Source organism: Prionailurus viverrinus, chromosome B3 (assembly GCF_022837055.1).
Source record: "Prionailurus viverrinus isolate Anna chromosome B3, UM_Priviv_1.0, whole genome shotgun sequence".
Taxonomy (NCBI): domain Eukaryota; kingdom Metazoa; phylum Chordata; class Mammalia; order Carnivora; family Felidae; genus Prionailurus; species Prionailurus viverrinus.
In genome coordinates, this window is record NC_062566.1 from 109,748,342 (window position 1) to 109,776,059 (window position 27,718).

Genomic DNA, 27,718 nt, shown 5'->3' on the forward strand with positions numbered 1-27,718 from the left:
AAAGTTATTGAATATTATATATTGACCTCTCTGAAAACAGATATTTCTATTCCAAATTGAAATGATCAAATTGTAATCTTTATGTTTCAGCTAATGACAACAGAAACAGTAGGCCAGTGCTCTCCAGACAATTTCTTTCAGTTGGCCCCAAACATGATTAGTTCTTAAATGTCAGCCACCAAATGTTATATATTGTCTCTCTGAAAACAGATTTTGCTATCCAGAATTCAGAGTGTCTGTTTTTAACCATATGTTTCCACTATTGGTAATGTAAACAGCCTAGATGTCATCAGAGAGCTCTTTTTCCTGCCCTCCACCAACCTGATGGATGCGACTTTAAACGTCAGTCTCTCTCTTTCTCTCTTTTTGTTTGCTTTTATTTATATCCTTACCTTATTTTGTGAGAATACATCTTGTGATTTACCCTTGTTGGAAGGGGGAGTCAGATCCAGGAATTTGGATAGAATCATTTTATGAACTAATTTTGGAATAGATTGCTTATACAAATGGATTTTTTAAACCTAAGAATGTAGTAATAAGTTATGTGTTCAGATTTGTTGATTCGTCAGCTTCATCCTGCCCTGGGTTTGTAACACTAAAACTGGGACAGCTGCTTTTCTTTGAGGCACTCAAAAATGTTTCCAGACTTTCAAATTGCATTTCCTTTTTACTGATAGCTTTTTCGTGGATTTCACTCAGGTGAACTTTTACTCTTCATTTGATGATCTCTTGGCGAGTCTTTTGCTCCAACCATTTAGATTTCATGTGGCTCCCTGAATACAGCATGCTTTTACACATCTGTGTGGCTTGAACTATGCTCTTACCTCAGCTTGGTGTTCTCTCATTTCCTGCAACGCTTGGCATCTCTCAAGGCAAGGCTCAGACGCTTCTGCCATCATTGAATTTTGCCCCTGCTTTCCAGTTGGACTTGAAGGCTGCTCCCTTGTACTGCTCTCTTTGACCTATAATTGGAGCACTTAGTTCACTCTACCTTATGTTTTAATTGATTTTGGTACATTTCCCTCCTTTATGAGAGGCAGACTTTGAGAACTAGGAGCATATCTGTAAGCAGCATCCACATGATCGGCCGGTGCAAAGTTGCATGCGTTTGCTGTTTTCTCAGCAATATCTGGAAACGGGGCTATTTAGAGTTCTCAGAACTGCTGCGAGACAACAGCTAAGAGACTGATAGCAAAACACTTGGTAAAACTCAAAATGTGTTCTTTAAAATAGTCAATACTGGGGGCGCCTGGGTGGCGCAGTCGGTTAAGCGTCCGACTTCAGCCAGGTCACGATCTCGCGGTCCGGGAGTTCAAGCCCCGCATCAGGCTCTGGGCTGATGGCTCGGAGCCTGGAGCCTGTTTCCGATTCTGTGTCTCCCTCTCTCTCTGCCCCTCCCCCGTTCATGCTCTGTCTCTCTCTGTCCCAAAAATAAATAAAAACGTTGAAAAAAAAATTTAAAAATAAAATAAAATAGTCAATACTGTCTGCCAAATGAATACCTCAAGTTTTCAGTGACACATGGGTGATGTAACCCATCATTTGCATTTTTCTGATACCCAGAACTCAGGAGAGATAGTTGGCCAGAATAAAAGGTGATCTCTGCCTCTAGTCTGTTTTGACCAAGTGCACTTCTGACTGAATGTGTTTGTTCAGGCCTCCTTCAAAGTTCTTAACCCTGGGCCTCCTCTCTGCTTACACCTACCCTTTCAGTGTTCTTTTTGTGTGGGATGGCGTGTTGGCTGTAAGAGATGGTAGAGATCATACACATCACACCAGTGATAGTCTGTCTTCGTGTGATCACACGCAGTGAATAATTTATTACCAGGAACCTCGGGTGGGGCAGGGGGAGGGGGGTGCGGTGAACAGCATGGGACATGAAAACAAACAAACAAGCTAAGAGGCCTGTCTGGGACCAAAGGAACAGAGTTACTGGATTTGTTTAAAGAATTAAGCTTATGAGCTACACTTTCCCCTTTGCAGCACAGATAAAAATCTTTGCTTGAGGAACATTTCAACATCACAGCTGCAAGTATAATTTACAATGGAAAATGTTTTTCATTTTGGAAAGAGGCAATTGCTATTTTGTAATGGAAGACGGAGACGGCTGGAGATAAAACTTGCATGCAAGACCAACACAGCTTGACGAAGGGAGCAGAGTCTAGTTCAACAGCCTCTAAATCAGCAAATCTCCATGTTATTCTTACTGGCAGTCCGGTCAAGAAATATTAAGGTCTAGTGTGCTCAGGACTGCTAAGCATCATGGACAGTACAGTAAAAGTAGAAGACACAGTGTCTGCCCCTGAGGGAGTGGAAGTTTAATAGAAGAAGGCTCATATATACCAGGATCAACAAAGAATGATGTTAGAGAGAGTGTCACCAAAGTGCCACAGGGCTGCCAACAAACTGGAAGGCCAGGAACTATTATTTTGAGAGAGAGAGAGAGAGAGAGAGAGAGAGAGAGAGAGCATGTGCACGTGGGGGAGGGGCAGAGAGAAGAAGCAGGTAGAAAGAGAATCCCAAGCAGGCTCCATGCTGTCAGCGCAGAGCCCCACACCGAGCTCCATCTCACAAACCGCGAGATCATGACCTGAGCCGAAATCAAGAGTCAGTCACTTAACTAGCTGAGACTTTTAATTAATAAGCGGAGCTTTATAATGCAAATCTATCCCAAGTTGATTTGCTCTTCCTTGACTGTAAGAAATCTAGGACATGTCATGTTCTTGTTAAGACTAACTACTTTTTCACTTTTATTTTACTCCACTCATTAACCCATTGAACACGTAATTCCTGAGCACGTACTACATGGCAGTTGCTGTGACTGTGCCTGGGACTCTCTGGTTGAAGAAGATATGGACTGTATCTAAAAAGCTCTTGTCAGCACTGAAGAAACCAAGGAGGGAGAAGCAGTTTTTACTGTTTTAAATAAGCTAGATTATGTTTTATAGTTAAATATGAAGAAAATTACAATTTTAGCTAGATTTACTGTGCCATCATCATTTTCTCATTTGTTCATGCATCCATTCATTTTTCTAGTAAAGGTGCCAGAAACGTCGAAATGCAAACATTCATCAGGTCCTTTCAAATGTCCGTCTCCAGGTTATGTGTTGGATCCATCCACTTCTCAACACATTTATCATCCTGATTATTCCATTCACCTCTTAACCGGTCTCCCAGTTTTCACTCCTGATTCCCTCTAATTAGTGGCTTTCAAACTTTTTTCACTGTGACTCACAATAAAAATACATTCATGATACCCCCAGTATACATACATACATGTATCTCTAAGTAAATCTGAAACAAAAGGTTCATGAAGTAATACCTACCTTTACTCTGTAGGATGCAGTTTGGTATTTTTAAAAACTCTAATTTTTTCATCCTCGGCATGATCAACTAAATTTATTTTGTGACACGCTACTGCACTGAAACACACTGTTCCAATCCTTTCCTTCCTTCCTTCCTTCCTTCCTTCCCTCCTTCCCTCCTTCCATTCATTCCAATATAATTAGCATACTGTATTATATTAGTTTTAGGTGTACAATGTAGCGATTCAACAATACTACACCTTACTCAGTGCTCATGATTAGTGCACTCTTAATCCCCTTCACCTATTTCCTCCATCCTCCCCTCCCCCCAGCCTCCCCTCTGGCAACCGCCAGTTTATTCTCTACAGCTGAGAGTTTGTTTTTTTGTTTGTCTCTCTGTTTTCTTTGTTTGTTTTGTTTCTTAAATTCCGCATATGAGTGAGATCATATGGTATTTGTCTTTCTTGCACTGAGTTGTTTCACTTAGCATTATACCCTCTGGATGTACCCATGTTGTTGCAAAAGGCAAGGTGTCATTCTTTTTTTTTTTTTTTTTATGAGTAATATTCCACTGGGTGTGTATGTATGTGTGTGTGTGTATTTGTGTGTGTGTGTGTGTGTGTGTGTGTGTGTGTGTATATATATATATATATATATATATATATATATATATATATATACACATACCCCATCTTCTTTATCTATTCATCTATTGAACACTTGAGTTGCTTCCATATCTTAGCTATTATAAATAATGCTGCAATAAACATAGGGTGTATATATATTTGCAAATTAGTGTTTTTATATTCTTTGGGTAAATATCCAGTAGTGGAATTACTGGATTTGTATGTGGCAGTTCTATTTTTAATTTTTAAGGTACTTCCATACTGTTTTCCACAGGGGCTGCACCGGTTTGCATTCCCATTGACAGTGCATGAGAGTTCCTTTTTCTCCACGTCCCTGCCAGCGCTTGTTGTTTGTTCCAGTCTTTTTCAGTGCAGCTGTCAGAGGGATGGTTTCTATCATTTCCCTGCTTAAAATCTTTCTTTGGCTTCCAGTTGCATTTAGGATTAAATCTGGGAATGATAGCTTGGCCTGCGAGGTCCTGCGTGGTCCTACCTCTGTTTCCACTTCACTTTATTCCACCTCTCAACACCTTTAGACAGATTCTTTCTTCTCCATGGACTAGTCTTCCTTTCTCCAGCTTTCACCTGGCCAACTCCCATTTTCCTTCTTGACTCTGTAAAGATTACTCCCTTAACAAAGTTAGATTTCCCTTAGAACCCCTCATTCTTCTCTTTTATTCTTTGTATTTATTATAATTTTATATGTATGTGTTTCTTTTTATGACTTTTTGTTGAAGACTGATGGCTCCCACTAGATTGTAAGTTCCAAGATAGGTAAGACCAGGTCTGTTTTGTTTTTGCTGTATTCACAGCATCTAGCACAATCCTAGCACAGTTAGCAAATCTCTTTGAGCACCTACTTTGTGTCAAGCTCTGTGCTTGAAAAACAAGTTCAACTTTTTTGGCATGTAGTGTTTCTGAAGATCTGATGTCTAGGGGCGCTTGGGTGGCTCTGTCTGTTAAGCATCCAACTCTTGATTTTGGTTCAGGTCATGATCTCACAGTACATGAGATTGAGCCACACCTTGGGGTCCCTGCAGATAGCATGGAGTCTGCTTAGGACTCTCTCTCTCCCGCTCTCTCTCTCTCTCTCTCTCTCTCTCTCTGACCCTCTCCCACTTGTGCTGTCTCTTTCTCTCTCTCTCTCTCTCTCTCTCTCTCTCTCTCTCTCCCTCTCTCAAAATAAATAAATAAACCTAAAAAAAAGATATCTAAAAAGCATAACAGGTTAATAAATATAGTAGAAAGGGTGTTAGAATGCTGGATTTCCTACAAACAATGCTTCCTTTGTTTTGGAAGGAAGGAAGACTTTCCTTGTTTACTCTTAATACAAACTGAAAGAACATAGTGGTATTGTTGAATGATTGAGTACATTTCCCACTTACATATAGAGAAGGAGGTAAGCAAATGCTAGGTAGATGCCTTTCATTTTTAATGTTATTGCTGTTTCATTGTGTAGTTCTCAGGTTCAGAATCTAAGGAGCCATTGAGCCCAGCCTCCCACTTAATGCTGGAATACTCATAACATCCCTGGCAGGTTTAGACTTTGAACTCTTCCAATGCTGGAAAAGGAACTATTACACAGAACAGCCGATTCCATTTTGGAGCAATTTGAATTGTTAGAAAAAATTTTTTTAATTTGGGTTATTTTTCTGCCCATTTGTCTGCACTTTGGAGATACAGAGAGAAGTTTGCTCTGTCTCCCACAGAATGACTCCCCAGCTATTTGCAGATAGTTAACCCACCCAAGAAGTTCTTTTTTCCCAGTTGAAGCAATCCTAGTTTCTCCAGTTATTCCTCATGTGACATGCTTTCCACCCCCTTTTTCTTCCCGTGACACTCTTGACATGATCCAGTTTTTCTGTGTATTCTTTAAAACTTGGCACCAAGAATGGAGGCAGGACTCCAACTGTGTCTGGACCATTGTGGAGCATAGGGGGCTATTTTCCCCCCTTATTCTGAGCACCATACTTCTGCTAATCTGGCCTTAAATTAATTGCATTGGATTTTTCAGCAGCCAAGTCTCACTGTTGGGCTCATATCCTGTTCAGAGTCAACTAAAACCCCTAGATCTTTTTCACATGAACTCTTGTTCAGCCTGGTCACTCTCCCATCCTGAACTTTCTTATATCCATGTAATAGGTTTTTACATTTATTCCCATTCAGTCTCCTCTTGTTAACTTCAGACCGATGTTTTGTGGAGTCTACAGGCTTGGCAAAAGAAAAAAAACTCAAACTCCAGTGAATACCACAAACAGTTATTTGCTTTAAGTTCAGGAAATGAAAAGTTATGCTGGTTTTAAATTTCTCAAGTTGCCTCCGCCTCCCTCCTCCACTTCGTCCCCCAGCTCCCTTCAGTGTTTTGGTCTGAGGCCCCATGGAGGGTGTCTGCAGCTAGACTGTCTGGAGGGAGGGCCCAGCTCTCATCCTCCACATGCCGCCATTCAGTAATAGCTGGGGGCTGTCTGGCTAAGCCAAGGGAACATCTAGCTCCACTGAGAAAACCCTTGCTGCCTAGTGATACGAAACATGCCACCTATTTGCACTGTCGCCTTGTGGGGCAGATTTTCCCAGTGTCTCCCAGAGGAAACAGAAATCAAGCCTCTCCCTCCCCCCACCCCCTCCCCAATCTCTTTTGTCCCCACAATCCAGCTCTGGAAAATATCTGAAGGCCACAGAAGTGGGAGTACCCTTTGATGTTTATATTGGCTGGCTCCTTTTCCTTTTTACTTCTTTTTTTTAATAATCAGAGTAGTAGAAAATGTGGAGAATTAACCGCATGACAGCAGCAGAGGAATTCATTAGAGAAACTGAGATGAATTCTGCTCAGATTTCAGGCTCTCAAGCAGGAGTCACAAAGGAGTAATCGTCCTCTAGTTGTTTTTAATCATTTCTTTTGTGGCACCTTCCTTGTCCCTGAAACCAATCTCAGTGTCCGGCATGAGGGAGCCTGAGAACATAGGCCATCCTCAAGGAGGCTTTGATTTGGGGATTACTACAGCGATATTAGCTGCCCCCTTCGAAATGCCCTTTGACAAGATGGAACTTGTCCATCGTGGAGAGGGCAGTGCACAGTGCGGTGTCATTGCTTTTATCTAAAGTGCTTCTCATTAAAATTTTGCATTAAAATTGTAAAAAATGGGCAGAAAACTCTACTACAGAAAATTCCCAAATAGAGCAAAAATTGCTGAGGAATGAACTTCTGCAAATGTGTTTTCTAACTTAATCCTCAGAGACCCTTCCTTTCATGAACCTCAGAGGTAGCTTCAGTGATGGCTTTGCCCATGACTTAGTTAATTCATGCTTAAAATTTGACTTAGAGGAACTCGGTAAAATAAAATAGTGCTTTTTCTCCATAAATGTATTGAGGCACTGGATCCCCCAGAGGCTGTGGTAGTAAGATTTCTCTCCCAGAGTCCAAAGTAGTCCTGACTGCTTTGCTGAAATACTGGAGCTCCATTGCAATTCTGATTCCTCAGTGCAAGCATATTAGGAAGTCTCATATTGAAAAATCTTCTCAAGCACTTTCATATATTACTTATTGAGCTTATAAATATAAATTATTTGCATCTATTTATTAAAGCAGCTCTGTAAATCCCCTTCTAAGTTAGATGTTTTAGCATTGCTCTTGATAAACATATCTACCTGAAAATAATGAAAAGAACACTTCTTGAATCTTACTGATATTTTTGGAAAGAGAATTCATTAACCTGAAGTACTTAGGCATGTAATTAATTTTAAAACCATCTGGTTTTAGCGTTAAGCTAACCTGGTCAAATGCACTTACATCAGACATAGAGGGCCTAACAGAGACAAGTCGAGTATCACAAAAAATTTCCCAGGGAACACACTTCTTGTGGCTTCTCTTTGGGCACAGGCTTTCTAACACCTACTCAGAGACTCAGAACCAGAACATCGGTGAGTAAGTCACCTTTCCATGTCATGTTTCTCCCGCCTGCCAAGTGGAGGACACATAAGTACTTTTCACCTCCTTGTCAATGAGAGAAAATATTTCAGTCTCTTATGTCAGTGGTAAGCAGAAAGGAGGGGTAACTGTGGCCTGTAGAGGTTTATAGGGAAGTCTATATGAAAGGAGGGAGACTTGGGTGAGGCCTGGAAGAACACAGAAGATGCTAATCACTCAAAGACCATTTTTTGAGGACTTGTGATACAAAGACATTTAAGATATGTTGCCTGCTTCTGGTTTGGATTGACATAGAGGAGGCATGAAGGCAACATGAGAAAGACAATAAAAGCACAGGAGTGAAAAAGTCATGGTGTGTTTTGTATACATTAAATAGTAGAAGATTGATTTGTAGAAGATGGGATTCAGTTTAAGATTTTTAAAAACTGCCATTTATTCTTTTTTTTTCAATATATGAAATTTATTGTCAAATTGGTTTCCATACAACAGCCAGTGCTCATCCCAAAAGGTGCCCTCCTCAATACCCATCACCCACCCTCCCCTCCCTCCCACCCCCCATCAACCCTCAGTTTGTTCTCAGTTTTTAACAGTCTCTTATGCTTTGGCTCTCTCCCACTCTAACCTCTTTTTTTTTTTTTCCTTCCCCTCCCCCATGGGTTTCTGTTAAGTTTCTCAGGATCCACATAAGAGTGAAAACATATGGTATCTGTCTTTCTCTGTATGGCTTATTTCACTTAGCATCACACTTCCAGTTCCATCCACGTTGCTACAAAGGGCCATATTATTTTATTCTTTCTCATTGCCACGTAGTACTCCACTGTGTATATAAACCACAATTTCTTTATCCATTCATCAGTTGATGGACATTTAGGCTCTTTCCATAATTTGGCTATTGTTGAGAGTGCTGCTATAAACTTTGGGGTACAAGTGCCCCTATGCATCAGTACTCCTGTATCCCTTGGGTAAATTCCTAGCAGTGCTACTGCTGGGTCATAGGGTGGGTCTATTTTTAATTTTCTGAGGAACCTCCACACTGCTTTCCAGAGTGGCTGCACCAATTTGCATTCCCACCAACAGTGCAAGAGGGTTCTCGTTTCTCCACATCCTCTCCAGCATCTATAGTCTCCTGATTTGTTCATTTTGGCCACTCTGACTGGCGTGAGGTGATATCTGAGTGTGGTTTTGATTTGTATTTCCCTGATGAGGAGCAACGTTGAGCATCTTTTCATGTGCCTGTTGGCCATCCGGATGCCTTCTTTAGAGAAGTGTCTATTCATGAAAAACTGCCATTTATTCTAAGGAAATCATTAAGAGATGAGTAAAACTATGTATGTACAAATATTTTTGAATGAAAAATTGACAGAAAAGACCCTCAAACTCTGTGAACTGATTAAGTTAGATTACATGTATACAGTGGAATGCTCTCTAGCTATTAAAAATCGTGTTGTATAAAAATCTTTATTCAAGCGGGGAAATACTCATGGTATGGGGAGGAGTGAAAAATATAGGTTATAAAATAGAATGTACAGTATAATACCAATTTTGTAAAATATATTTATTATGAGAAAAAAAATCAGGGAGGACAAAGAACAAGCTGTTAGCAGTGGTTATATATAGTTTTTGAGAGCATGAGTTATATCAATTTTCTTCTTTAAGCACTGATATTTTCAACTTTCTTCTGTCATGAGAATGCACTATTTTGCAATTAAATTTTTTTTTTTTTACGTGAGGGTAAGAATTAGGCACTTATTTGTTGATTGACTTATTCATTTATTTTAGGCAATGCAGAGTCCAATGTGAAAATCAGAGAAGAAAAGTGACAGGATGAAAATAATACTGTTGCAAGACAAATGTGTAAATAAATGTAAGATGTTTTAGAGCAGAGAGAGCCTCATATTGGAGAGATGAATCTACAGGTCATAGCAATAGTTTATTGTAAAACGATAGACATTTGAAATAGTGTGGTGTTTGTAGGCATTCAAAAGAAAGGCAAGGTCTGAAACATTATGAAGGGTGAATACACAATATATTGTGGAATGACTCTGAAAAGTGAGAGAGGGGAGAGTCCTGGGGACAAGTGTAATATTTCTCGCTTGCCTGGAAGAATAAAATCAATAGGAGGTAGAGACAGCTTGCTTGGAAGCTGGGATAAATTGCTTCAATCCAGGTTTAGTTTTTGTTTGCTGTTTTTTGTTTTCTGGTTTTTTTTTTTTTGAAGTATAGAAAAGTTACAAGAATAAAAATAGCACATTCAAAGGGCGCCCGGGTGGCTCAGTCGGTTAAGCAGCTGACTTTGGCTCAGGTTATGATCTCAAGGTCCATGAGTTTGAGCCCTGCGTCGGGCCCTGTGCCCCTCCCCTGCTAATGCTCTGTCTCTCTAGCTCTCAAAAATAAATAAACATAAAAAAAATTTTTTTTTTAAATAACACTCAAAAGACATAGCCTAAAGAATACGGTCAATGATACTGTCACAGTGATGTCACAGGACAGATGGTAGCTACCCTTGGCGATGAATTTACTAAAATCATCTGTTGCTGATATTTTACATTTGCTTCATAATTTATTCTGTCTACCTACCTACCTACCCACTAAATAACTACATATGCATATACATATACATAATAGTTTTCTGATTTTTTTGAGGGTAAATTACATTCATCTTAATCCTTTTCCTCCTGAATGCTTCATTTTTTTATTTCCAAGAAACAGGATATTCTCTTATAACCTTTAGAGAGTTATCCCCTTCAGTAAATTTGATTAAATACTTCCATCTAATCTATCATTCATATTCCAGTTTTGTCAATTGACCTGGTGATGCAATGGTGTCCTTTATGACATTTTTTCCTCCTTTAGCGTAGGATCCTGTCTAGATTAGGTATTGCAATTAGTTGTCATGTCTCTTTAGTCTCCTTTATTTTTATTTTTATTTTTTTTAACATTTTAATTTATTTTTGAGAGACAGAGAGAGACAGAGCGTGAGTTGGGGAAAAGCAGAGAGCGAGTGAGACACAGAATCCGAAGCAGACTCCAGGCTCTGAGCTGTCAGCACAGAACCCTATGCGGGGCTCGAAACCACCAACTGTGAGATCATGACCTGAGCCGAAGTCAGAGGCTTAACTGACTGAGCCACCCAGGCACCCCTCTTTAGTCTCCTTTAATCTGGAATGTATTCATAGCCTTTATTTTTTATGACTGACATTATTGAAGATCACAGTTTCCTCTATTACATGCTTTTTTTGAATTTGTCTGATGTTTCCTTATAATTAGATTCACCTTGTCAGCCAGGTGATGTTTTCCCCTTCTCAGGTTACCTGGAAGTATAATGTAATATCCATCTGCCCTTCATTGGTGATGTAAATTTTGATCACTAGGTCAGGATATAATCTAATTTTTCCTCTATATAGGAAAAATATATATTATTTACTCTCTATATGTTATCTACTCTTTTTCCCTTGTAAGCACTAAGCATTCACTGAGAAGTAAATCTCTTGATTTTCATCATACACTCGGATTTAGTATTCCTCGGTAGTTCTTGTATAATCCAAGCTGCAGAAGATAGCTGTAAAAGTTTCCAACTCTAGCATTCCTTCTGCATTTACCGGTTATCACCAAACATTTTCTTATAAGCAAGAGAGCTCTCTTTTTTCCTCATCCATCCATCCATCCATCCATCCATCCATCCATCCCTTACCAGTTTTGAACTTCTGAATTCCTATTCTTTTTAGTGGTTAATATTGTACTGAATTATTTTGATGCTCAAATTGTCCCAGATTTAGTCAATGTGTTCTTGTGTCATATCCACCCCCCATTATTTTTCTCTTTTCTAAAACATTTTTTTTAATGTTTATTTTATTTTTAAGAGAGAGAAAGAGAGAGACAGATCACGAATGGGGAAGGAGCGGGGGTGGGGGGTGGTGGTGGCACAGACTGAAATGGGCTCCAGGCTCTAAACTGTCAGCACAGAGCCTGATGCAGGGCTTGAACTCATGAACCGGGAGATCATGTCGTGAGCTGAAGTCAGTGCTTAACCAACTGAGCCACCCAAGTGACCCTATTTTTTTCTTTTCTTTTCCTTTCTTTTCTTTTCTTTTTTCTTTTCTTTTCTTTTCTTTTCTTTTCTTTTCTTTTCTTCTCTTTTCTTCTCTTTTCTTCTTTTTTCTTGCCTTGCTTTTTTTCCTTTTCTTTTTTTCTTTACTCTCTTTTCTTGCCTTCTCTTCTCTTTCTTTTCTTTTTTCTTTTCTTCAGCACTTCCCAGGTTCATCTTGTGCCTATCCTTCCCCAGTCCTTAAATCACCCATTTCTCCAAGAATCCCCACTTCTTTCTTAGCGGAAATGGTAGCAGGGACCAAGTTCTGGGAGGAGGTGTGCTCTGTGCTTCTTGGCCTTTTCAACTGACAGAGCTGGGAAACAAATAAACAAAGAAACAAACAAATGTTTATATGTACATATGTATACACATACGCACATACATATTTTAGAAATTGTGAAATCACTCTGATAACCTCCAGTTTCAGTCCATTCCCACAGGGTTCTTTCTTGCTCAACCCAGTTTTATATAGCTTCCACATTTGGAATAATGATAAGCAAAATAGTAAAAGATGTAGCATGCAGTAGGGGAGATAGAAAATTGAAACTCACAAAGATGGTCAAATTTAATGATTCAGGTTAGGGTGTTATTCACACAGAGTTAGAGGTGAACACAACTAGAGTTTGCCAAATCCAAAGACAAGACTATAAGAGCAACAAGCTAACAGAGAAAGGAGATAGGATGGCCACTGAATTTTGAGATCCATGAAGAAGTTATCGTAGGACACAGAGGAGACAAATAAGAATAGCTCAGGAAGGAGATGTAGAGAATGAAATCAAAAAAGTAGGAGGAGAGCCAGTACTATGTAGAGTCATGAAGGTCAAGACTAGAAAGGTTTTTAGCAAATACTGCAGGTAGTCAGAGAAAACTGTAGACCCAGAGTAGGCCTTTGGATTTGACATTTGGTTACCAGATATTTTAAAAACTGGATGTAGGGGCTCACTTGTGAGTTTTGGAGAGTACAACTTTGAAGTAGCAATGCAGTGCCCGTTAATTAATATTTGACACTTATATTTAGGTGTTTGTTTTAAAACTTTTTAGATATGTTCACCAAATATTATTTTGTTTCTCATTACATGCTAAGCCAAGTTATGCTTTGTGTATAAAGTGCCCAAATCTAAGAGGCATTGTAGACAGGCTATTTTTAGGGAACTCGTGTTTTTCTTTAAAAGCTCGGTTAGCATTTGGAATCGATATACAGTATAATATTTAAAAGAAAAACAACATATTTCCTCATCCCCCAAGAGATTTCTTAAAATAGCATGTAATCTTACCTACAGTGGGAAAAGTTTCAAATTTTATAAATTGGGTTGAATCTAACTCAGATTACCTGACCAGGAGAGCCCCCAAGAAAAACAAGGTGTGGTAAAGGTTATAGTAATGGTAATTAAGGAATTTGTGTTGTGTATGCTGGGCCTCCCTCACTTAAAGCAGTGACCCAGCCTGTGGCTACTGGCATCATTTGTAAGTGCTGAGACATGCTGTCTTTTTAGAGAGAAGTCCAAACCAAATCTTTGCCCACTCCAAAAGCCAAAATATTCTTCTCATTCCTTGCAGCCACAGAACAGGCCGAGCTTTTGCTAATAGGATCCATGTCTCTGTGACCTGTGGATGCATCAACCTGTTTTCTGTGCCGCATGTAAGCAACAAAGGGTTTAACTTTAGTTGCTTTTCTTCCCAGGGTCATGGAGTGTTAGAAGTGCTAGAAGCTAGAAAGGATCTTCAAAGTGAACCACTTTAAGCCTCTCACATTCCAGATGAAAATACCAAGGCTCAGACAGGTGAAATAATGTGTCCATCTTCCCACAGCTAGAAAATACTAGAGATTGAACTCAGGCCAACTGACCCTCCACCCAGGTCTGCATCTGGGTATCATACATTATAGCATCTCTTCTCAAGAGCAAAACCTCTTTGGGGCGATACGTTACACTCTAGACTGTGTGTGCCAAATCTGTGTGATGACAGGCAGTGCCATCAGAGAGCTGTACCATGTTAAGCGGCAGTTGGGTAACCAGCAGCCACAAGCGAATCCCGTGGGTGACCTGAAAGTAAAGTCTTTTCTGAGTTGAATGGGATCTGTGGAGATCTGGGAGAGGCTCGTCCTGAGAGGACGTTTTGTTGAGTGGTTAAACATATGCTGCAGGCTGTAGCACATTATGGAAGCCCTTTCCTTTGTCATGATAGGTGATCCAGTTTGGAGACTGATGCATCAGGATTTTTCTCGTCCTTCACATGGCAAGACTTAAAGACATTAGATTCAAAATCGTATTTCTTTCTCCTTTCTGCCAGTAATGAATAATTCTACTCTAGTATGCTAGTGTCTAACGCATACTTAGGGACGTTTGGGAGGCTGTTTCCATTTCATCTCATTTCAGTCAGCAAATATTTACAGAACTCTGTGTGAGACAGATGCCATGCTAGGAATAGCAAGAGCATTGAGGACCACTGCCCTCCCTCCTAGGTTCAGGGCAGTGACAGTGTGCATAGCCACCATTGCTGACCATCCCTGCTGTGGCCTTTGCTGGGTGACCTCTCTGGCTCCCAGGGCCTTGTGTTTTCACAGATTCCCTGATTCTTCCTTAGAACAAGTTGTCCCTCCTACTAATATTCCCTTCAAAAAGATGAGGTTTTTCCAAGAGAATTTTAAGATTTTCTTTGTCGTCTTATTTACTTCGGTTTTCGGCAACATTTGAAAAAGCTGAAGCGAGGACAAGGAAGAAGAATATTTAGGCCTGGAAAATGTAAAAAAAAGTCCCCTTTACATCTACTTTTGAGAAGATGATTTTAAAATATTCTGTACTCTCAGGGATCCACTGCCCCTTCGATTCGCATACCTTGGCTACCGTCACGTGAGAAGACACTGTGTTTAGGCTTCAAAGAAAGGAATTATACTGAGAACTTTTAGTGATAATTCTTTGATTGTAACCTTGGTTTTCTTCCTCCTGATAATCTTTTAAAATGGGTATTGCAGGAAGCTGCTTGCCAGGCTGTAATAGACCTCCAGGGAACGTAGCACATGATCTTTTCCCTTATTTGGCACTGAAATTTCACTAGGCTGTGTTAATCTGAGTGAAACACACTCTAGGAATATCTTTAGAATAGTTCTGTAGTTGGAAAAATTGAGACCAGGTAACGATGGAACCAGGTTTTACATGCCATGCGGGAAGCCCATTAAGGCAGTCAGTATTTCCATGGCACTATTCAAATATAGCAGGGCCAGATATGTAGGCCCACCTTGAAAACATTCGTGTGCATGTGTGTTTTATTCTCAAGATGTTAGAGCTGATAAAGCGGCGTGGTGTGGTGTAAGTGTGCACAAATCGAAGCTGGGCTTGTCTGGATGACTAGGCTCCAGGCTAATTAATGGTGGGAGAGGGATCATTGTGTGTGTTTTGGTTGCCTTCAGGGAAGGAGTTGCAGACCCCACTGCTGTGGTATCATGGAAAAAGAAAAACTCCTTGAACTTAAAGCAGTTGCCTTACCTGTAACAGACAGATAGCAGTCTCAGCCTCACGGACTTTGTGTGAGGGTCAAATGAGAAAATACTTGGAAAAGTGCTTCATAATCTCTGTAGCGCCCAGCAAGAGCAGGGAAATGTGCTTGTGATCATTATCACAATGACGCGGAGTGAGTTATTCCCCAGATAGTCATGATAAGGTTGTCAGAAAAGAGTCGGGAGGTCACTTTACCAAGCAGAATTTTGTATGTGTTGCAGAAACTCCCAGTCTGAGTCACTGAGCAAAGTGAGGGGTCATGAGAAGTGTGCTCCATTTAAGATGTTTGGTTCTCTTTCACATTCCGTCCTTGACCAGCAAAAGCGTTTCACTTCATTTCCAGTCACTTTCACTTTCTCAAGCTTTGGTTCGGTGTCCATGACATTCCCACACTTAAACATTTGCATTGTCTTCCTTGATTTTTTCTCTCAGAAGTCTGTTTATCTGACTAATACACTGTGGTCAGAATAAGAGCATTGCTCATGGTGCATTTCCTAGGTAGGAATGTCTAAAATCAACAAGTGGCCCAGCCCAGAACATTCTCTAGGACCTGTGCCCCTGCCCTCCCTGCCCATTGCCTAGTGGCTCTGATTTGTTTGTGAATAGGGCTACTTCCACTTCTAGGTCAAGAGCCTGACTCCCCATGCCCAGAGCCCCACTTTCCATGTACTGTAGTTTGGCGCCCTTATTAGTGTCTGGCTACCTGCTTCCTTCTATAAGTGAGAGTTGTAACAAAGTGGTGAGCCCTTACAAAGCAGACTCATAAGGAGCCAAGGTGTTCTAGCTCAGTCTCAGGAATCATAATCTTGAAAAGATGCATAGCATATATTTCTGTCATCTTTCAGCATCCTTCTCAAAAACCCTAGAAAATATTTAGCCTAGAAGAAAAGCCAAGTAGTAGGTTTATGCTGCCTTTACTCTCTAAATGTCTGAGGGGGAGTTCCAAGGGGTAGAATTAAGGCCATGGGTAGGAGGTACACAGAAACAAACTTTGACTTAATAATACGAAGATTATTCTAAAAGAGTTGTTAAGAAATGTAATGAACTGCCTCCAGAGCCCGAGTTTCCATTTCTAGAGGTGTTTAAGAGTAAACGGGACAACCAGTGAAGGTATACTGTAGAGAGGATTTATATTATTGGACTAGGTAACTTTTATTTTTTTTCAACTTTATTAGAATTTTTAGCCATAAAAGTGACACACGTATTTTATCATAAAATAATGCAGAACTATATGAAGAATAAGTTAATCCTTTGTCTTTTTCATCTCTCTGACCACATTACCCACCCTCTACCCCCTTTCCCCATTGAAACCAGTGTTTGGTGAAGATAAAAAATGTTAACAGAAATGTATCTAATCCTATTTTTGTACTATGTTCACTAAACTGAATATGGTAGATATATTTTTAAGAGGTTTAAAAGAAAAATAGAAAAGATAGTAGGAGAGCTCCTAGCTGTCTTAAGTGAGTCAAAGGCCTTAGGGAAGAGCTAAGTATAATATAGAGGATAGACTAAGATATGGGGTTATTCTAGAACTTGGTTGGGAAGTAAATTAATATATATAGCCATCAGAGAATGGATCAGCGCAGAGTTGTGGACAGTCACCTAAAGACAGTGATTATCTCTAAGACAAAGACTGGCATAAACATAAGTGAAGCACAAATGTGTCTGAATGGGAACACTAAAAGTGAACACTGTGCCCCAGGCTCCCGGTAACTATCCTCAGGAATGGGATTGTCAGCAACCTTCAAAGTTTCAGTTCAACTTATAAGTCCTCCTTTGCAAGAGATTCAATTTTTACATTTCAGTCCTAGAGAAACTTCTCCTTCTGACACCTTGTGACTACAATTTGCCTCTGTAAATAGAACTGTCTGAAGAGGGAAATGCTGTGGTCAGACAATGACCGTTAGGGTCTGTGTGAGAGATACATTACTGTTGTCAATCAATAAATTGACATTCTGGTTTGCCACACCACTTCATTGTGAGTTTTGTCAGGGTGAGGCAACATGACTATGTCTAGTCAACTCTGGGATACTGACAGTGTCAAGGTTTGGGGTCTTCAAGGCTGGAACTGAAACCTAGCTGTATAGTTCATATAGCCATTAGGTGGCATTTGTACAAAAGGGAAGTAATATAACACTTGGATAGAAGTTTGGGCTCCAGAAATTAATCGATGTGGGTTTGAATGCTAGGTCTGCCCTTTTCAAACTGTATGACCTAAGCCTGTCTCCTTCTTTGTAAAAAGGAGAGGGATGATCACAACACCAATCTTAAAGGGTTGTTTTAAGGATTAAATTAGATAATCCATGTAAAGTGCTTGACTCAGAGCCTTACACATAGCTGCTACCATCATCACCACCACCACCAAGGCAAATGACACCTTGTGATCATTATTGAGAGCCAATATGAGCTAAAAAAAAAGAAAAAGAAAAAGTAAAACATTCCTATTTCTAAATCCTTTTATCCTTCCACAGTTCATCTGATTGGTTATAGAGTGTCTGGGAGGAATCTGGCAGTGATTTTTATTCTTGTTGTCTAGTTGTGATTAATTAAGTAGATTCATACTTAATTTCATACTGGTTTAACAAATGTAACCAAATGGTTTTGAGCTGATTGATGGATTGATGTCCATCTGGACAGACTCAGGAGTCCGTTTGCTGATGCTGTTCTGTCCAGTCCAGTTTACTCAAAAATTTTGATGAAAGCACTGAAGATATGACTGTGTTACATATAGGTCACTCAAAGTTGGAAGAGATGGCTAACACATCTAATAAGAGACACAAGATTTAAAAAAGATATGTGTAGTTTGATGGGATGGGTTTGCTAATAACAACCACAGATAACACTTATTGAAGGCTTACTGTGTTCGGGTAGAATGCCAAATGTATTGTGTAGATTCCCTCGTTGAATCCTCCTATGACCCTCTGAGGTCTATACTATTAATATTCTATTTGATAGGTAGATATATGGAGGCACAGAGATGTTAAGTTACTTGCCCAAGTCCCACAGTCAATAAGAGGCATAGCTGGGACAGAAACCAGTTGTTTAACACTGGAGCCCATGTTCTTTTTTTTTTTTTTTAATTTTTTTAATGTTTATTTATTTTTGACACAGAGAGAGACAGAGCATGGGTGGGGGAGGGGCAGAGAGAGAGGGAGACACAGAATCTGAAGCAGGCTCCAGGCTCTGAGCTGTCAGCACAGACCCTGACTCGGGGCTCGAACTCACAGACTGCAAGATCATGACCTGAGCCGAAGTCAGGCACTCAACCGACTGAGCCACCCAGGCGCCCCTGGAGCCCATGTTCTTAACCACTATACTATGCTACCAGAGCCAGTGAGTCAGAATTTTACAGAGGTCAATGTAAAGTCCTACACTTAGGCTAAGAAAATACTACATTAAGTCCAAAAAAGGCAGGTGGGAGTTCGGTTTGATATCAAGTAATGGGGGAAAGTTTTAGGGATGTTTGTTGATGGGAAATACAACATGAGCCAATATTGTCATGTACTTGCTTCAAGAAAACAGCAATGAGTTCTGTTCTCTGAGTGAGAGAGAATGGAGCCTAATTCATGTCTGCACAGAAGTTCTTGGAATTCTTGGTGAGGACTGCAAAAAGGGCCAGGATGCTCTCCTCCTCCTCCTCCTCCTCCTCCTCCTCCTCCTCCTCCTCCTTCACATTTATTTATTTTTGAGAGACAGAGAGAGACAGAATGTGAGCAGGGGAGGGGGAGGGACAGAGAGAATCCCAAACAGGCTCCAGGCTCTGAGCTGTCAGCACAGAGCCTGACATGGGGTTTGAACTCATGAACTGTGAGATCATGGCCTGAGCTGAAGTTGGACACTTAATTGACTGAGCCACCCAGGCGCCCCATGACCAGAATGTTCTGTAGCAGGAGCCCCCTCATGGAAGCCTTAGGGCAGGGGAATTGTGTTAGCCCTGGTACTTGTCAACTGTAACTCCAGTGGGGGCAACCAAGCCAGTGGGGCACTCTTGTCTCTGAAATGCCCTGCCTCTGTAGGGAATTGTGTGAAAAAGACTCTTCTAGCATTGAGGGCTCTAGGGAGTCCAAATGACTTACAAAGTCCCCCTCCCTAAGATTCTCTGAGATCAGTGAAGACTTGCATTGATGAACAACAACTCTGAGTTAAGCAAGTCAATGATTTAAGGCCTGAGTTTGAGCAACGAGAGATGGTCAGTGTTCTGAGAATTATGGCTGGTCATATTCTGGAGGTGGCTTTGCTCCAGCTGTTTGTTCACCAGTGTTTTGAGTTAAAGGGAATGACAGTCTACAAATTTATGCACAAGGCACTTCACAGAATAGAAGAAGCCAACTTCTGGCCTCTGATATCCACATGCAACAAATATAGCTTGTGTTCTTCCCCCAGGACTCAATTTGTAAGCCTCTTTATTGCATTGTGCTGTAGTAAACAATTTCCCAGTTTTGTGGGCAATCTGTGAAACCATCTTTCCCTTTATTTCAACTTTGTTGTTGTTGTTGTTTTACGTTTATACTGTGAATTAAATGGACCCTTAGGGGTTCCAATTATGTTATGGAAAAAAAGAACTTGGGAGTTCTGAGAACCTGAAGGACATTTTGTTTTCCTCAGCTAGATATTTAGGACCTTTAGGACTGGGTTATTATTTTCCCCAAATTTCAAGATTAATCATTCCTGTCACCTCAAATGGCAGCGATAGTGCATTCAACTCTTTTCTGAGTTATTCTCATAATAACTCTTTATTCTTCTGTGGTGTTTTAAATTTTACAAAATGCTATTTTACAAACAATAATCATCTCAAATAATCCTGTTTGGAAGATAGAACAGAGTAGACAGGTAATATTGTGAGAAACAAAGAACACGAAACTCAGAGAGTGGTGGTGGTAACAATTATAACAGATGGTTTTTGAACACCAACTCTGTGCCAACTATCTACAATAGTTTATTTAATCCTTGTAATAATAGTTCTGGAGTTAGGTGTTAATTTCTTCATTTGGGGATGGGGAAGCTGTGGCTCAAGAGCATAACTTGACCAAGGTCACACAGTAGTGTAGAAGTAGAAGTAGAAGAACCAGAATCAAAGCCAGAACTTTTTGATTTTGAAATCCATGTTCTCCATCAATACATTATTACTACCAGCGAGGTTATGAACCTGCCAGGGCCATCTGGCTGCCCAGTGGCCTAGGCAGGGTCAGAATCTGTGTCTTTAGACTGTTTAGCACATTTTCTACTGTACACTGCAGCTGTTTCACTGGTTTTCATTAACAATTGGTTCTTTTCAATACATAAAGAGGAAACAAATGAAAACGGAGCCAAACCATACCCTTATAACCCAGAGGAACTCACTCAGAACCTTAAAGAATCCTAGGCGATTGTGAGATTTTTAAGTGCCTAATGTTCTCTTCATATTCTGTTTATTCTTCACCACCACTGCTATTAGTTAATGCAGGTGGTTCTTGGCTGATAGTGATTCACATGCGAGCCTGTGCCAGGTACTCCTATTTTACTGTGCTTGGAATTTATAGAGGCAGTATGTTTCTTAGTCAGTTTTTGGGAAGTAAGTTCCGGTATTGACTGTAGCAGAAAAACAAACAGGAGAGGCAATGAGGTTCAGCAGAAAGAGCTCAGACCAACCTTTGGCATCAGTCAAGCAGAGTTAAAAATACCAGCTCAGCCTCTTCCTAAAGGAGGTAGCTTAAATAAGTTACTGAATCTCACTAAAAATCTGTTTCTGCATTTTAAAATGGAAATAACATTTGACTCATGGGTTTGTTATAAAGAACAAATGGAAAGGGTAATTTAATGTTGATTGGGTTTTTTAGCCATTCTAACAGGTGTAAAGTGAAATTTCATTGTGGTTTTGATTGCATTTCCCTGACATTTAGTGATGTTGAACATCTTTTCATATGTATGTTGGCCATTTGTATATCTTCTTTGCAAAAATGTCTATTCAGGTCCTCTGCCTATTTTTAAATCAGATTGTTTGTTTTTTGGTATTGGGTTATATACGTTCTTTATGTATTTTGGATATTAACCCCTTATTGGATTTATCATTTGCAAATATCTTCTCCCATTCAGTAGGTTGTCTTTTTATTTTGTTGTTGGTTTCCGTTGCTGTGCAAAAACGTTTATTTTGATATAATCCAATAGTTTATTTTCGCTTTTGTTTCCCTTACGTTAGGAGACATATCTAGAAAAATGTTGCCATGGCTGATGTCAGAGCAATTACTGCCTTTGCTCTCTTCTAAGGACTTCTGTGGTTTCAGGTCTCACATTTAGGTCTTTAATTCATTTTGAGCTTATTTTTGTGTATGGTGTTTAAAGGTAGTCTGGCTTCATTCTTTTACATATAGCTGTTCAGTTTTCCCAGCACCATTTATTGAAATGATTGTTTTCCCCATTGTATAATCTTGCTTCCTTTGCAGTAGATTAATTGACCATATAATTGTGGATTTGTTTCTGGGCTCTCTATCCTGTTCTGTTGATCTCTGTGTCTATTTTTGTGCCAGTGCCATACTGTTTTGATGACTATGGCTTTGTAGTATATCTTGAAATCTGGAATTGTGATACTTCCAGCTTTGTTCTTCTTTCTCAAGATTGCTTTGGCTATTCAGTATCTTTTGTGGTGCCATACAAATTTTAGTGTTATTTTTTCTAGTTTTTATGAAAAATGCTGTTAGTATTTTGTTAGGGATTGCATTGAATCTGTTGATTGCTTTGGGTACACCTGAAACCAATGTAACATTATGTGTCAACTATACTCCAATTAAAAAAAAATATGTTTACTGGGCCTGTAGTATATAGTAGGTGGTATGTATGCATTTACATCATTAATTACAGCATTAATCTTCGTGAAAGCCTTAGGAGGTAGGTATTATTAGGTATTATCCCACTTTGAACCACTTGACAGATAAGGAAACTGAATCTCAAGATTTTATAACTTTCCCAATGTAAACTCCACTTTAGTGCCTTGTAAATGTTTAAGAGGGCATCAAGTCAAACATATCTATTTCAGTTTCCCAGAAGCCATGAAATATCCCTAACTTTCCCTAAAAGTTTTCCCAGATAAAGCTGTCGAAGCATAAAGAATCCCATCTAAGTTCCATTATTCTGGCTGTTCCTTCACCTTTTTATTTGTTGTTATAAAATTAAATCTAGAATTTCATAGAAATTTAATGTATAATATTCCTCTGTTGTTTGGATTACCTCCTCCATCATCAGGGATTAAGAGAGTGATAAGATCCCATTTTCCTGGCCTTCCTGTCCTCCACCAACAGGGTCAAAAGGGGGCCAGTCATCCCTCTCTGACCCCACTCTCAGCCTCATCCCCAATATCCGCCTCCAATAATGCAGCTCTGATCTCCATATTCTTGACCACTATTTAGATGTCACCATAAGAAACCCAGCTCATAGGAAACCCTTTATCTCCCAAACTCTGATTTTTCTCTTCTACCTCTTTGCCACTCCTTCCCAAGTCCCGTGTCCCCTAGAATTCAGAATGCAGCATCAGCAGAATCTTCTATATTCCCAACCTCTTCTTGGAACATTCCTTTCATGTTCTAACTCCAACAGACATATGTCTCTCTCCTGAGCATATTGTCCCCATGGTGGTGGCAGTTTTGTTTTCTACCATCTCCTGCCACTAGGCTGGGATGCTGGGTGGGTGTCATCCTTTTCCTAGTTGCTGCTTTCAGATCGTTCTTCATCCCTCATTCCTAGCTTTGAATCTCACGCTGTCAGTAATACGGAGATATCAGAGAGCTTAATCCTGCACAATATAAAGGTGTGTCATTGGTGGTTGATTAAGATCCTTTGTAAAGGTCCCTTGATCAAGAACATAACTGCTTTCTCAGTCAGTCAGTGTTCTATGACGAGGGTGTGTAGGACAGGGGAAGTAGGTTCTTCCATTGGGCTGACTGGCAGTTGGAACCTTAGTCCACTCAGAGTACAAGGACTGCTGTGTTAGTAGATGGACACCTCGTCTGAAGCGTGCTACTAAGATCTGCTCCAAACATTGAACATATACAATCCTTGCCCTACCCTGATAGTCACAAGATTTTTTTACTTGGTGGGACTATGCAGTATGGGCCAAGCCAAATACATCAACCTCATTTTCATAGTCTTTGGGGAGGAGTGGGACCTGAACAATGTGGTGCAGAGAGTGGGACACTCATGTAGAAGAATATTTTTCTAAAACTGTGGAAGTCATGGAAGACTCAGGGTCTGGAATATGAAGTGTTTGTCTACCTAATTTTGAAAGGACAACTTTGTATAAATTAGCAGGGCCCTCTTGTTTAAGGTTAGTCTCAAGCAAGTAAGAGGGCCTTGTTGGATTTCTCCATAATTCTCAGTAGTTCCCAGAGGTCAGAACTGTTCCTTATCTAGAAGTAGCAGGTCTTTAGATTATAGACCTAATGGGGATATAACTTTAATGTTGTATAGTTAAACCAACTTCACACTATTTACAAGACATGTCATACAACACCAAAAACAAGAAATTAGAGTATGTGGAAACTATGCTACTAAAATTAAGCAGCATAAGGAAAATTAATATAAGCCTATAAGTCACAGCTTGACTTCTGTTTCAGGAGCTGACCCAGGGGCAGTGGAGCCAAAAACAATTTTAAGACCTGTTCTGTTCTGACTTGTAAAGGGTATTTGATGTTGTTCCTCCACCACCGTCTCGCTTCCAAATTAGTACGAGGGGTTAGGAAAAAGATTGTAATTTTGCCTGATTCATTTCTGCTCTTTGATTCTGGCTTCGGTAAGGTAAGATGTCTATTTTTTAAGTATTCTTGGCAGTTGGCAGTGCATTTCATAGCAGTTTATGTGGCTGCCGGTAATATTTGTGACACTCTGAGGATGGGCACCCGACAAATATGTGCTCGTTAGAAAGCCTGCCAGTTTGTAAGTGATGACTTAATTTTTTTATGGACAAGAGTGCTGGTGGTATGGCATTGACATTGACTTATGTCTATTTAATTAAGAGGCAGAAATTTCAAATGTATAATTGTGACATCAGTATACTGGTCTTTGTTTAGAGAGGACAAACACATCAGAACTGTGAAAAATGTCCCTATTTAAATCAGAAAATTCATATTTCTATATTGAAAAAATAGGCATAGCTAAAAGCTTGGATTTGTAGAATTTTCAGCGTAAAGATACAATGTGTTAGACAGTAGGGTGTATGGATAGTATCAAGGTATGGTATTCCCACTTGGCACTGCTAGACACGGGGGGATTACGCAGTCGAATGTAGATGTTGTTGTGGCCAGTGGCGGGGGAGCACTCGTGGTTCAATAAAGCGCAAAGTCTGGTGACAGGGCGGTGGGAAAATCCCTACGTTCTGACAGACTAGGTAGGTGGATGCGAGGCCGACAGCAGAGATACTTTCAGAATTAGAGAAAAACTACAAAATTCTAAAAAGATTAGTAAGGAGAAAAGGAACTTCTGAGTAGCTAAAGCACCTAGCATGGGAGTGTTGTTTTGACAGAGCCCCCGAATCTTCTGTATCAAATCTTCTAAGTTCATTTGGGAGCAGGAGAATTTGTTTTTTTGTTTTTGTTTTTGTTTTTTTTACCCATGAGAATGCTTTATGAAGGAGAATTGTAGGAAACTGGAATTATTCTAAAGAAATTTGCTCTAACCTAAACCCGATTAGACTTCATCTGGTCCACAGGATGTCTTTCCCTTTATCCCACTCAGCTACCTTATGATAGAAAGGGTGTCCTCTAGAGGAGCATGGTGACACATTCACAAATGGGGCTTTGAAAACATTCTCAAAAGTCCCAAAGCCTCTGCCCTTTTTTTGTAGATCTTCAAAGGTGGTGGAGAGCCCACGGCCTCCTTTAGTAACCTTGCCCTTAGTTAAACTCTGTCTGACTGTAAAGATATACTTTTTTTGTGTCTGTCCTAAATCCTTTGTATTATCTTTTGGGCCCTCTTCTTTCTGCTCTATCTTCACAAGGGATGGAAAGCAGCTTGTTGCTATTCTTTGCTTAAGAATCCTTGTATACTTGAAGAAACTGATTAAATCACCCCCTCTGACTTTGGGTTTGTAGATAGAATCATTCCTATCTCTTTAGTATTCTATATGTCTTATTTTCCAAGTCTAATCAGCTTTGCGCCTCTCCTAGAAGCCATCTGTATCCCAGAGCTTGATGCTGTCGTCCGTAGGGTCTGACTAATTCTTTAATAAAAAGAAGATTGTTTTGTGATTCCTAAGTGCTTTTTCTTATCAATCTCATTGTCTTGCTTGATTTTTTTAACTTGTAATTTTTAATTGAGCTGTGATTCATAAACCCATTTAAAGTGCACAATTTGGTGGGGTTTTTTTTAGTATATTCACTAGGTGTATAACCATTGCTATGATCTAATTTTAGAATATTTTCATTGCCCCAGAAAGGAAACTTGGTGCCTGTTAACAATCACTCTCCCCTCCCAATTTCTGGCAACCACTGATCTATTTCCTGTGTCTATTGATTTGCAAATTCTGGACACTTCATGTAAATGGAATCAGGCAGTACGTGTTTCTTTTGAGTCTGGCTTTTTTCCTTTTAATGTTTTCAAGATTCATTCATGTTGTAGCATAAGTCGGGACTTCATTCCTTTTTATGGCTGAATAATATTCCATTGTATGGACGACCATATTTTGTTTATTCTTGCTTGCTTGTTAAACTTAGTACATTAGGGCCAAATAATCCATTCTGTTCCTCCTTCAGGGACATCCTGTCAAATTTGAGTTTTTGAACCTCATTTAACTTTTTAATTTTTGATTTTTTAGTTTATTAAGATCCTGTTGAGTCCCCATTTGTACTGCCTAATGCAGTATTAGTTATACACGGAAGAAAAGATCCAAAGCCGGCTTGCAAGTCTGCCTAGAACATGACTTGTTCCATTTTTTTGAATAGATATGTTTCATTATGTAATGAATATGACAACCCCCTTTCATTCATCAGGGTTTCATTCCTCCCAAGTTTGGACATTCACTAATAGTCTTAGAGAACAATAATTGTCAAAGCATGCTAGGTGGCTTCCTACAGTGGTCCCGGGTGGGGGTGGGCAAGGGTGTTTGATGGCAGATCCTCAGTTATTACAAAACCTCCTTCCTGTCACTGATGGTGATCATTTGTTCTGTCTTCATGAGGAGCAGACACACAGAATCATTTAAAAGAGCTTGATTTACCCCTATGATCACAAGACAAATTTGAGTCTGTGGCTTGGCTGTGCCATCTGCCAGCAGTTGTACCCTGACTGTTGCATCTGTGAAATGGAGGAGTAATACCAACCTTGTAGGGTTTTCATGGTGTTTAAGTGGAATAATTTTTGTAAAGCACTTACAAAGAATGCCTGGCATATGTTATGTGCTCAGTAAGTGATAGGTATTATTCTCATGTAGAGTCTTGAGAAACAAATGTTATAGTGGCCCTTGACCTCAAGGAGCTTAGTATTCTAATGGCAGAGACAAAAATGAAAATCAATAATCCTAAATTTTAAGAACAAAATCAAAAACTTAGGAAAATGTACTGAGAAGGCATAGAAAATATAAAACAATATTTTCTATGTCATTTTAGTAAATTTGGGGGCTAAGTTTAGAGAAAGTACCACTGATATCAAGAAAGAAATGTTTGTCTTTCTCAAATACCCATATGAGTTGTCATTTCTGTGAAGGCTAGAACTCCATTCTTTGCACCTCACTATGCCTGGAACTACCTCATAAAATGACTCCACAGAGTGGCTATCCAAGAGGTGTTTGCTGAATTGCTGTCTATCACAGCATTCTAGAACCATCCTCGGTTCTTTTCTCACTGTCCATTCTCCCTGGGTGATCTCCTATTTATGTCTGTGGAATCTAGTCTTACCCTGACCAGTCTCACATCTCTGCCGCCGGCCCAGACTTCTCTCTGAAGCTCCAGGCCCATGTGTCCAAGTGTTTGCTGCAGATGTCCTACTCACTACATGTTGTGTTGCTGACAGCAGCTCCAATGCCCAAATCTGAACTGTTAGCCTTTCTTTCCAAAATTACCATCACTCGCATTTTTCCTCTCTTGGTCAGTGGGAAAAATTATCTACGTAGTTGCCTACATCACAATTTGGGACCTTCCCACTCACATCCAACCAAGGATGTTTACATTCCTTTTTTTCCTTCTGGTTCAGGATCCCCTCCAAGATGGAGTTCCTTTCTCATTGCTAATTATCCTTGCCCAGCCCAAGGCCTGCTCCAAGATACCCATGTTTTATGTTTTTGTTTTTGTTTTAATGTTTTTAAAGTTTATTTATTTATTTTG

At 39.8% G+C, this 27,718-nt stretch overlaps 1 protein-coding gene across 5 annotated transcripts in view; it reads left to right on the plus strand.

Annotated features, from left to right (window-relative positions):
• RAD51B (RAD51 paralog B) overlaps positions 1-27,718 on the plus strand; it is a 617,832-nt gene that overhangs the window by 322,011 nt on the left and 268,103 nt on the right. The window lies entirely within an intron of this gene.